Consider the following 13,385-nt stretch of genomic DNA (forward strand, 5'->3'; position numbering starts at 1 on the left):
TATGACAGGGTTTGTTCTGAACTCGTATATAATGACTTTAACTACTAATAAAATACTTGCTGTGTATTAAAACAAAAGATGAATGCTCCATATTCTCATGCCATATCTTCCCCCATTGTTCTAATTTCCTTTGATCATCAACAAGCCTTATAGTTAAGAAAGCAGAAGTGATATACATGGTTGTGAACACAATATTCTAGTTTGCCAAACCCTCAGTTAGACGCCCCAAGTAGACTTGGGCAAGTTTAGAAACACGTGTCAGTGCCTGCAACATTTACAAATATCCTATATATAAGCAAATTTGATGAAAGTGGTTACCTCTCAACCACAGCATATACATGTATTATAATTCACTGATGTGAATGAGTATGTTGTTCAACAAAGTGAGAAACATCTGTGGTTAGCAATTTCCTGTGCTTTATCCAAGTTTATATTTATCCCTACTCCCCTAACTTTGGATACTTCTTCAGAGTGTTGGCTTTTACTTTAGGAAAAATCCTGTGTCTGTGGCAGTCTTTCCCAAGAATTTTCAGATTCAAGCCATTTATCAGGGAGATTAGAGAATGCTGTCCCATGAGATGAACTCATAATTATTCAGTTTGTAGATGCTTTGATGGTTGCTTAAGAAATGAAAGAGAAATGCAGAACTAATATTTTGGCATAATTTCTTGTTTCACATGGGGAACTAAGCCTTACTAAAATAATGGAAATATCAACAGAGTAAAGTAAATCATTTGGGGCATCTGCTGTCGATTGATGGCAGTGAAATATTATCATCAAGCAGACAGCCAATTTTACAAAGAAGATGGGCCACTGAAGAAAATGCTCAGAAAAGTTGTAGACAAGAAAGACATTAGAGGCACCATCAGCAAATTTATTTTAAATAAACCTTGTTGAGTGTGGTTATTCTCTACTCTTTGTTGACATGATATGTAATTTATATATAATCAAAGTTAAATCTGTTTAAAATGTTGAATGAATTGATTAAATATCTATACCTATATCTGTCCATCTATCTATATCTATGTCTATATTTATATCTATATTATGAAGAGACTACTTCCTCAATCATTTAACATACTCAGAACCTGACATGATTGTACTTTCTATATATTTGTGTACAATGTCATATTTGCACATATATTTAATTACCAAATTTCCAATATTAAATCTATATTATTTTTAAATCATGTCCCCTGTGTTGAAAACAGGAAGCAATAGGGTGTTTATCCAGAAAAATTAAAAGATCCTATAATTTGAATAAAATGTCCTCATTTCTCAGAACTCTTAACCCAACTCTCTTTTTCTTTCTGTTTGTGAGAAAGGAGCTTTCCTGATTCTACATACCTGACCCCTCGTTCGACTGTATATGTTATATAGAGTTATCTGAATATATGTATATATATATATATATATGGAAAGAGAGAGATAGATATAATTTTATATTGACTATTGCTTTATTCCACATAGTCATTTACTTTATTCATATGCTAATAAACCTTGAGTTGTAGTACTCTCCAGGAATTATTTTCAATTTGAAAGAGTTACTAACCATAAAAAGGAAACCACATTCATTTATGTTTAACACAGAATGGTTTAGGCAACCTGAATTCTTGTATGTAACAGGGATAGTTTTTTAGTAAAACATAGAATAAGTTTGAATTCAAAAGTAATATCTCTGCATTTAGTCAACATGCAATAGTAAATATTTGAAATCCATATGTGTCCTGCAATTAAAAAAAGGTTCCATGTTTATCTTAATGTTGTTTACATTATTTTAAACCTCCTCTGAGAAAATCCCCTTCTGTTCTGCAAAATGTACAGTAGCGTTTAGACACTAGCACACTTTCGTGTTTTTAGTCAGCTCTTATCAAGTCAATGTGCTTCCTTTCCTACATCCTGTCTGTGAATAACTGTATTGTAAAAATTATCCAATAAATTAACTTAGGTTTCAATCCCATTTCATTTCTATTGTAATATTTTTTTAAAAAGATGTATCAATCACCGATCCCTCTGATTTGCTGATTTCACTTTTTTTTAACATTTATAGATTAAGAAGTGAAATTTCTGTTTCAGATGTTTGCTCCACAATATTTTAGATTTGCTCATCTTATTTTGCATGTATATTTTACCTACACGTAAGTTTATGTAACTTGTGCATGACAGATTTCTTTATAAACCAGAAGAGGCACTAAGATTCCCAGGAAAGTGGCTTGCAGCAGGTTGTGAACCACTCTCTGCTTGTTGGAAATCAGTTTGTTCCTTGGCAAGTACAAACTCTCTTAACTGCTCAGCCACCTCCCCATGCCCACATGATACATTTTAAATATCATTTTATGAAAGTATCTTAATATTTTACAAAATAATTTCCCCAGATTTTATAAAGAGGACAAAACAATTGGGAAACAAAAGTTTACTTGTTCAATATTGTAGTCCAAATCTTGAGAATCGATTGTTATCCCTTAGAAATCATTTCAACAGTTGGTACTGAACATAGTCCTTGTCAGTGTTAGAGAATTTATTTTTACAGGAAACTATGGGTCTATCAAGGAATTTTTAAATGAAGAACTGTGAATAGAACCAGCAGGATGGATCAATGTGTACAGAAGCTTTACACACTGGGACTGCAGCCCAAATTTCATCCCTTGAAAGCAGAGATATAAATTTATTCAACTAGGTTGTATTCTAACAGTCGTATATTTCATGGCATATGCACCACCTTCTTATACACAACATAAGAATTTGCGGTAACAACAATAATTCTTAGCATACTGAGATTCATCAATTCTAACTATGTTTTTAAGAGACTCTATACTCTATGGAATATATTCTTGCTCTAAGTATCAGCACGACAAACGCCTTATTTGTTGGAAAGTAAAGACCCTACTGGAACTATAAATAAGGACATTATGACCACAGAAACTTGACATCTTTGAGTGGACTGTCTGACTACCTATAGACAAGGAAGAATATCGAATGTGAATATTAGTAAAAAATCCCACACTACTTTATTCTAGAATATAGGTGATATTAACTCAAATTTTAGAATTCATTTATCCTCCATATGTGACAGCATAGACAGCTTAATTATAACACTGGGATAGCAAGGTTCAACTCACATTTCAAAGACAAGAGTGATTTCTCTTTCATTTTGAAAATATATTATTTATTTAAAAACTTAAGAGTTTAAAGTACAGCTAAATTATCACTTGAACTGAACCTTTGGTTAAAAACTTAAGAGACATATTCAGGTATGTATGTATAAAATGTATATTTTGTTCTCTGGTTGCACTTAATTTTTCATTCTTGTTTCTGCCATTTAATGAAAAGAAAAATGTAAAATATAGAATATGCTTTGTTTTGATGGGAAATAATATATATCATGTAAAATTGAATCTTAGTATAAAAGACATAAAATCTTCTGGCTTAGATAACATCAATCCACTGTAGATTAAATACCAGGCAGAATATCAACATTCCTATATGTGTGATGATTTTCCAGCAAAACAGCGATTTTGATTTATGCTAATTCTGAATTCAGAAATTTCCCTTTGAATAAAAACTGTTCACTCACATAAAGAAATTTCACCAAACCAAAGAAAATCATAGGAAAGGTTAAAGAAACGAAATGAACCAAATATTTATCCAATAACATTTTTTATTTCTCAGAATTTCTTTCTTATATAATTTATGTAAAAAATAAAACAATACTACTAGACTTAAAATTCTTACAAGATAATGAAATTACTCAGGATACATTAAGATGTATATTATTTGAAATAGCATTTTTATATTATTATCTAGATAATCTAAGATTTTGTTTGAATATAGTGGTAAAGAATGTGGAATCAGATGTAATTCTCATTAATTTTGGACATTTACTTTAATTATAGCATGTATGTTAGGTATATATTATGAAGACTCTTCTTCTTCTGGACCTAATTTAATAATCAACAATGTTTATAAACTCTTATATATGAAATATTACTTTGTTGACATAACAGATTACTTATTCATAATAAATTTCAGTTGCATTTCATTAATACTTGAAGGTGTTTACATTTTCAAACTCTATGATATATTTCCTTATCTTTATTTCTTTATATAAATACAATGGGAGAATTCAAACCTAGGCAAAAGTTATGAGAAATTAATTCATTAACCTGTAGCAATAAACCATATTTAATGGGCCTATAGTGTATTCAGAATGTTCAAAATCTATAGAAATTGTAAATTCAGATCCCCACTCACTCCTTTGAGCATAGAATGATACACTCAGCACTCACATCTGAGATGCTATCTTCTGACTCATTAAACAGAATCCCTTTCTTCATCCACAGGATTTAAAACTGAGTTCTCTCTTTGCAGAAAATTCAAGCATATACATTCCTATTTTTTATGAAAACTCCCCAGACAAAGCATTCTTTTTTTTTTTTTCTTTTTTGAAAGGGAAGAGCCTGCCCCACATCTGGCCCATACATATACAGCCACCAAACCAGATAAGGTGGTTGAAGCAAAGAAGTTCAGGCCGACAGGAACCGGATGTAGATCTCTTCTGAGAGACATGGCCAGAATACAGCAAATACAGAGGCGAATGCCATCATTAAACCACTGAACTGAGAACAGACCCCCGTTGAAGGAATCTTAGAAAGGACTGAAAGAGCTTGAAGGGGCTTGAGACCCCATATGCACAACAATGCCAACCGACAAGAACTTCCAGGGACTAAGCCACTACCCAAAGACTATACATGGACTGACCCTGGACTCTGACCCCATAGGTAGCAATGAATATCCTAGTAAGAGCACCAGTGGAAGGGGAAGCCCTGGGTCCTGCCAACAATGAACCCCCAGTGAATATGATTGTTGGTGGGAGGGTGGTAATGGGGTGAGAATGGGGAGGGGAACACCTACAGAGAAGGGGATGGGGAGGGGTTAAGGGAATGTTGGCCTGGAAAATGGGAAGGGGAATAACAATTGAAATGTAAATAAGAAACACACAAGTTAATAAAGATAAAAAAAAGCAAGCAACAACAACAACAACAACAACAACAGCAACAAATCAATGCCCTTGCTCTTCCGGTAATTCCCAGTCTTTATTTTGTTTGGTAAGACAACAGAGTTCAGAGACATCTATGAAATAACACAGAGACTAAAACTGAGAATAAAAACAAAAAAATAACAAATTAGGAATGATGAAAATTAACAAATTTTAGTATACCTATTAAATGATGTTGTAATTTTTAAAATAAATAAATACAAATCTAAAATAAAATAATCATTTAGACTCTGGGAGGTAATGGAAAAATAATTTATATATTTTTTTATCTGATCATTTCTTTAAAGACAATAACAGACAGAATTAGAAAAAAATCCATATACTTCAATTCTCTACATCTTTGTGATAAACACACTACTTAAAATTTCTTTGAGCCTCTTCTAAGTTGAAAAACCGAAGGCTGTCTTTCTTGATGTCTATAAAATCACTGAGAGGTGGCCATGGGGGGACAGTAGCAGACAAACATCTCCCTACCAAGGTTAACATCGGCATCCATACCAAAGTTCCTATTTTGCTTGTAGAAATGTAAGAAGGAAACAGGACTAGAAATCATTCCTCAATTTATGAGACTAAAACCTGAAAACAAAATTACAAAGCATTGAGAATGTTTACACTATTAAAATATTGCAGAATATACAGTAAGAGTTAACTCATTTCTCAGAATAAGATCTACTTATACTACTGTATAGTCTTCTTCATCATAGATTGTAATGAACTCTATATAATATTTCATTTTCACTGGTAGTAATTTATTTCATCACAGTGCACCTGTAAATTCTTTGATATTATAAATACAGAGAATTTCTTGTTCGATATTATTATTCAATACATTGATATAGTTCTGATATTTTAATAACTATTGTTTCTGGTAGCTATAAGTGATGTCATTTACCCATCTTAGAGGTTCATTTGAATTTCCATAAAATTCCTGTAATTTAATCTTTTAGTTAATCTTACTTAAAATATTTTAAAAATAATTAAAGATACTTGTCTTACAATGAGAACTAACCAGAGCTCCCAGGTACTAAATCACTACCCAATGACTACACATGGACTGACCCGTGGCTCCAGCTGTATACATAGCAGAGGATGGCCTTGGGAGGAGAAGCCCTTGGTCCTGCCATAGCTCGAAACCCCAGTGTAGGGGAATGGGGGGTGGTTGGAGAGTGAAATACCATTGTTGAAGTAGGGGAGGGAGATGTGATATGAGGCTTATGTCTGGAAACTGGGAAAGGGAATAACGTGTGAAATGTAAATTTCAAAAAAATTCAATAAAAAAAGGTACTTGTCTTAGAACATTTTTTGTTCTATATTTGACTGCAATATTAACCTACATTCAGACATACATTTTAAATATTCTCCCTTCTCAGAATTTTTAAGAAAACGCAGTATGTCTTTGTAAATAAGATGGACATTTTACTGTTGATAATGATATATATTTTCTTTCTAATTTATTTTTATAGTGCAATGTGCATTGGGCATTTTACTCTATAATTGACCATTTTTAAATGTAATTAGTGTCCTGCTCTATGATGTCTTATTTAATATGCTTCATTTGGACTATTTAACACTTTAATTTTGAAGATCCAATATAGATGAATATAAAAATGGTAAAATGACATTAAATATAGTAATTTTTATATTCAGAAACATATTTTTAATAGTGTACATGTATTTTCGTCACCTGCTGTCCTCTGTATATTTCTGTTGTGAATTCTGTAAGTTTAATTTTAATTAGAGTGACACACTTAGTCATATATTTCCTCCCTTTCTATTTTAAATATAAAATTTATTTACATACTGCTCTGATTTATGATACATTATTCTTTAATTATGATTTGAAATTCTTTATTGTTAGAAACTTTATTTCTTCAATAAATGTGCCTGTCCTTAGGTGATTTTGATTCTATATAATTATAATTAAATACAATTATGCAATATTTTGGCACCTTATATTTTATGAAAAAGATTATGTATTTTGTTCAATGATACTTTATAGTTAAATATTCAATTTTCTTTTAACAGATCATCTTCACAAGTGATTTTTTTCCCTCAGATAATGAAGGAATATATAAAATGTTCAAATATAACTATATGTAATATTTTATTTAATATGAAATTAGTTTTCATTCTTTCTTGCCCATCACTCTCTATAAAGCAGTAGCTTGAATTAAGGATTTCACATACACAAGTAAAGTATTGTACCATAGTTTATGCACGTTAGCATTGACTTGCTATATTTAAATTGCCTTACGTGCTATTTTTTATATTCATGACTATTGCTAAAGGTTTGAATGTTTGTTCCCACCTTAATTTCCCCATTTAAAATTTATCTGCTAGTTTCACTACTCTATTAGTCGACTGGTTGTCTTGTATTTTGAATATACAATTTTTGATATCCTTCATATATCGTATATAACAATCTCATGTCTTTGTAAAGAGCTGGCAAAGATTTTGTCCCATGCTATAGACTGCCTTTTAGTTCTGCTCCTGATTTTCCCTACTCTTCAAAACTCTTTAATTTGGTACATCCTGCATATTTTATTGGGTCCATTTCTTCTGTAATTGGAGTCCTGTTTAGAAAGTTTTGCTTATACTTTTAACTTAAAATATATTTTCTCTGGTTTTCTTCAGCATTTCAGGATTAAATTCAGCTCTCCATTTATTTTTGAATTGATTTTTGTGCATAATGATAGATGTGTATCTAATTTTATTTTATTTTTTCTGCAAGTGAGCATCCATTTTCTCCAGCACCATTTGTAGAATAAGCTGTCTTTTATCCACTATCTGCTTTTGAAGGCTTTTGCAAAAATCAGGTCACCGGAGCTGGGTAGGTTTATTTATGGCCGTCTCATATTTCCCGTTTATCTGACTTCTGTTTTTGTGCCAGGGCCATGCTGGCTTTGTCATTGAGCAAGAACGGATGTACGAAAGGAGAAAGACCTATCCACTGATGACAGGAGTGTAAAATAGTTTGCCCCCAATAGAAGTCAGTGTGGAAGTTTCTTAAAAATTTTAAATTAGACCTACCATATGACCAAAGGATTTGTCTCCTGGAACTTTATTGTGAGTCTGTATATCTTACAGCAGTCTTGTACAGCAAACAGCAGAAAAACATTATATAAGACTAGATTTCCATCTACTGAAGAATGTCTAATAAAAATACAGTATGTATTCACAATAAACTTTACTCATGTGAAGAAACATGAGCATTTCAGGGAAATGGATGCACCGGGAAAGTTATTACATGAAGAGAAGTAAACACTCTCAGAGAGATAAAGACTGTTAGGCACCCTGTGGCTACTGAGAACTGAACCGGAGTCCTCTGGGAGAAGGACAAGTCTTCTTAAGAACTATGCCATCCTAAAATTTAATTGTTATATGGATGCTGACAAGGGCAGGAAAAGCCAGTAGAGAAAGCTCATTAGGAGGCCTCTGAAAGGGGAATGGCTGGGATAAATGGTTTGAACCAGAAAGGAAGTTACTGAGAGAGTTCAAGGGAGAGAAGAGGGGTAGATCAGCGAGAAAAGAAATAACTAAAACAAATTTTGTTTGTTAAAAAAAGTAATGAAATCTTATTCTTTATAAGCTAACAAAATACAAAATCAACTTACAAAGAGAATTTTACATTAAAATTGGTAGTTTGAATAGCTCATTTCAACATGTTCTTAATCCAATTGAGTGGTTGGCAAACATTCTCATATCGTATCCCCTTAGCCAGTCACAGTCCACACTCTGCCTTTTGTTGTGAGTTAGACATTAAGTAGATCATATCTACTGACCTATCTGAGATGGTGACTGAAAAATGTCATTTCCAAAGTGATAAGGTATACAATGTGACATGAAGGGGGCTTTGCTGATTCAGAATCTAATCTAATGCATGTTTTATGATGTGTGGTCAGTATACCCTCCACATTTGCCTATCAAATCCATTCTTGAGATCCACAGTGCCTCCAGTATTCCAAAAACTCAAACTCTTCATTAATAGATCATTTTCACAAAATTATCCTTCAAACTGTTTATCATCATCATCATCATCATCATCATCATCATCATCATCATCATCATCATCAATTTTGTTAGAGTATTAGACCATATCATAAATCAGTGCTAAAAATACCAGGAATATACCAGGACTATTGTTATCCACTCACTTGTAGAAAATTAAAATCACTATTCATAAATCGGAACTGATGAAGATTGAGTTCCTTTACAGCAGACAAAAAGTAGATATTGTTAACATGAGGAAAACTACTAGGAAATTCTTCAGTAGAAACAACTTCAGAGCAGAAGAGAGAAGCTGAATTCTACTGGAGAAGCAGGTCGGAAGCATGTTGCAATGCTTTCTTTCTTCCTTGAAACTAAAGATGGATATCTCAGTAAAATATTTTGACTTTGAAATTGTTCTGGACGTTTTATTATTCAGTATGTCCTAACAAAATATAGCCGACTCTATAACTTTCACTTCCCAAACCTGCTTTTCTTTTATCTTTCTTTTTTTTCGAGTTCATGAATATCAAAGTCCAAGAGAAAAGAGCCTGATATACAGTCCTTCCTGTTGACTCTGTCAATGGCACAGTGGTATCATGTTTTCAGCATTCAAGTGGCTTTTTCTGTGTTGATGAATCACTGTGAATGAAAATCCGGAAAAGAAGAGGTTTGAACAGAGTCTGATTAGGCACTAAGACTGCATTACTCTGGAGAGTTTTAAATGAAATCATGAAGGTCTAGAGGTTAATTACCTCATATTAGGCTAATTCTAACCCTCCAGAAGAGTCATTCCTTGCCCACCCCTGTGTCAAAATAAACACCTTGTCACTGATAGATATAAACATTTTGGAATATATTAACTTAGCAGAACACTAGCTTTCATAAACTCCAAAATTATTAATGCAATCAGATAACACCTTGGGCCTACAAAAAGGCTCCTCCATGCCAGTGTACTTGCCTAGCTTATGTAACAATGGATATGCCTTAAACTTTGAGTTTCTTTGTTCCGTAAGACTTCATCAAACTGCTTTCACACTGGACTATGGATTTGAAGATAACCGAGATCTATGTTCTTGAGCCAAGGTCATTCAGATAGAACCCAAAATCTTTTATTTTCCTTAAGGTAAGATGTGATTTTGCATTGGCATAACCCATACTTATTCGACAAGATAACCAATCATACTCAACAGGACATTATATTTAGCACTATTTACTTTCTTCCCAGGCCCAGTCTTCAAATGCTCTCATATTAGTGTTTAGAATATCAATTTAGAGGGATTTATTTGTTGTTTTTTGTTTGTTTATTTTGCTGAAGATAAACTTGTTGTTTGGTATATAACTGCTTGAAAATGCTGGTAGCAATGAGTTAGTGAATGAAGGTTCTATGGAAATTGGACAAAGACTTGGGAATGAGTAATGCCCTCTAGCTACCTTAGCCTTTACCCCAATTAACAAATACATACATGTAATGATTGTGTATAGCAATTATCAAGAATATCAGCTTGAGTTTGTTTTTCCATGACTTGGTAATAGATGACTAATTAGTATAGTTTTCTCTAGAGTCAGTACACTACTTAAGGTGCTAGTGCATGCCGCTTTGATACTTCAAACATTTCTATTTCTGTCCTGTTCCCTTTAAAGGGGGAAGTAAGAGTACCGGTCATTACATCCTGACATTCAAAAGAGTCTACTGCTTTTATTACTACAGAATACTTACTTGTGATTTCTGATGGATAGGAGTTTTAACTAATTTCCAATTTTTCTATTTTGTTTTCAATCATTTCCTTCTATCTAAAGTGCTTGGAACAAAAAAGGACATTATCATTACTCCTGAGTTATTAAATAAACAAAAGTAGAATTCTTTCTTTAGTATAAAATCATTTGTTTGTGATGGATAGAGTACCAAAAGCTTTTTTCCCCAAACTTAAGAAAAGTTAAGTAAAGAGGATTATGAATCCAATAATACCCAGGGCCACATAATACCTCAACATGAAAACCAAGCAAGACCTTGCCTTAAGAGACAAAATCAGGTAATAGATACCAAATAATTAGCTTTGAAGACACACAAAGTAATTAACATTATAGAGACTGAGCATATTGTCTTTGTTTAGAAAAACACACGGATATACTGGTATATGTATTTAGTATTAATGAATGTGTAAGAAAAAGCCATGAACTTAATTGAGAAAAAGTATGGTGACCTGAGAGGAAGTCACGAGGGTACTTATGATTTCTTATGAAATCATAATTCATTCTAAAAATTATTTAGAAATAATATACTGGCTACCGTTTTCATATTTTTATTTTATATTTCATTTTGTTTAATTTTATAAATACTCAGTTTGACATTACTTCAGCATATTCAAAATAAAATGTTGAAATCTACATTAGTGTAATTGTCTTTTTAAACTGTTTTCAGGTGAAAACAGTCAACATCCATTTTCACTGTCATTTTTAAAGGCATTAATTTATTATTTTTCCATTCCTGTGCTAGTTTATTGACACAGGATACATACATATAATGACAGTCCCCGTGCAGCCAAGTTTGTCATCAAATCAGTGCACTGCCAACTTTGACCTTGGAATCCCTGTCCGCTTCCCGTACCTCAGTCAAGCTAGGATACTAGGCCTGTCCCAAACACAGTCGGCATGGGCTTGATCCACAGTGACCCTCACCCATCTTCCCCAGCCATCTTCCCCCTCCCTATCCCGCCCTTTTGCCTTTGTTATTTTATCAACTTTTCTGAGCTCAACCACCTTATATTTCACAAATAAATGACTTCTTTCCATTTAATTTTACTGAATAGATCAATACCATATTGATTGAAGTCAGTGAATTATAAAAATGGATATAATTTTGTCTTCTATAAACTTTTTAGACACTTAGAACAATAGCATTAGTATCAGAGCCAAAAGGAAAAAATGAGTGGATTTCCCTTGGGCTTTTAAAGGAAAATGAGATTCAAAGGAAGAATAATTCTTAGTTCTCTACTAAAAATGTGTGATACGTTTTTAAAATTTTGTATCATAAGATATATAATATGGAATTTTCTGAAACTTCAACATAGATTTTTGTGTCATTTGGTCCTTTCAAAATTTTAGGAAGTAAACTAACATATTCAGTATTTCAAACCTCAACTGAATTTGAATTTTGGGGATTTCACCTAATGTTAGACTACTTCCCTAGCAATAACTAGGTTTGATTCTCAGCTCCACACAAACAAACAAACAAACAAGCAAGCAAACAAATAGAAATCTGTATTATGCTTTACTCACAATTTACATTAAGAAAGGAGTATAAAGCATTCCAAGTTGTGGACGGATATATTTATTTTCTGATGACCCATACGGCACTTAAACTTTAGTTTCACTGTTCATTCTGAAAAGCCTTGTTGAAGTTTCCTATGTTTTAATAGCAGAGTTATTTCAATTATTAAAATTCAGAAGACACATATATTATTGAATTGCCTTGAGTAATGAACGCCACCACTAAAATTAAAGCAGGACTTACAACATGCTGATTATTCAAAGTTTCAGTCATGATAAAATAGGTTATTTTCACAATTCCTCTTAAAATCTGGTTTCTCTTAACTGTGAAAAGTTAATGCTATCACAAAACTGTTTATGTATGGGAAACTATTTTTTTGTGTGCCCAAGTAATATTGTTATGAGCCATAAAGATGTTTTATTCTGAACAATGGACATATCAATGAAAAAATAATTATAGTCTATTTTTATATGGAAAATACTGCACATTGAGGTTTCTCCTAATGGTTGTCCTGCCATACCTTGGTCAACACCAGAGTCCCAAGGTGCTTTAGTACCTGTTGGAGTGCTTCATTAAAATATTTACGGGAAGTTGTGGTTATGGACAAGTGCATTCCAGTCCTTAAAGAACTGAAGCAGTAGCATTTGACTGGTATGGAGCAAATATGGAGATTCTAATTTAAAAATTCAAGGACATTAAAATCTGAAAATATAGTTTAATGCTGAGAAGAGGAACACAGAGCCGTGTGGTACTTAAAAGCAAAAGGGAGTACTCTCCTAGAAGGACCTATAAACATAATTGAAAGTATCTAATCATTGAGAATATGCCAAAGCTTCCTTGTAGGTTAAGTCATATTATCATGGATTAAGTTATTTTTGTTTTCTCTGTTTGACTTTCCCTCCTGAGTGTCTTATTCAGTTAATGAACTGACTTTAGATAAGTAATGGCCTCACAAAACATCTTACATAATATATTTATTAACAATTTGAGAGAATTTGATCATATTATATTTGGTAATATTCATATAGTTTTCATTTATAATAAAATACTAAAATAATCTATAATATATAA

Source organism: Rattus norvegicus, chromosome 2, assembly GCF_036323735.1.
Source record: "Rattus norvegicus strain BN/NHsdMcwi chromosome 2, GRCr8, whole genome shotgun sequence".
Taxonomy (NCBI): Eukaryota; Metazoa; Chordata; class Mammalia; order Rodentia; family Muridae; genus Rattus; species Rattus norvegicus.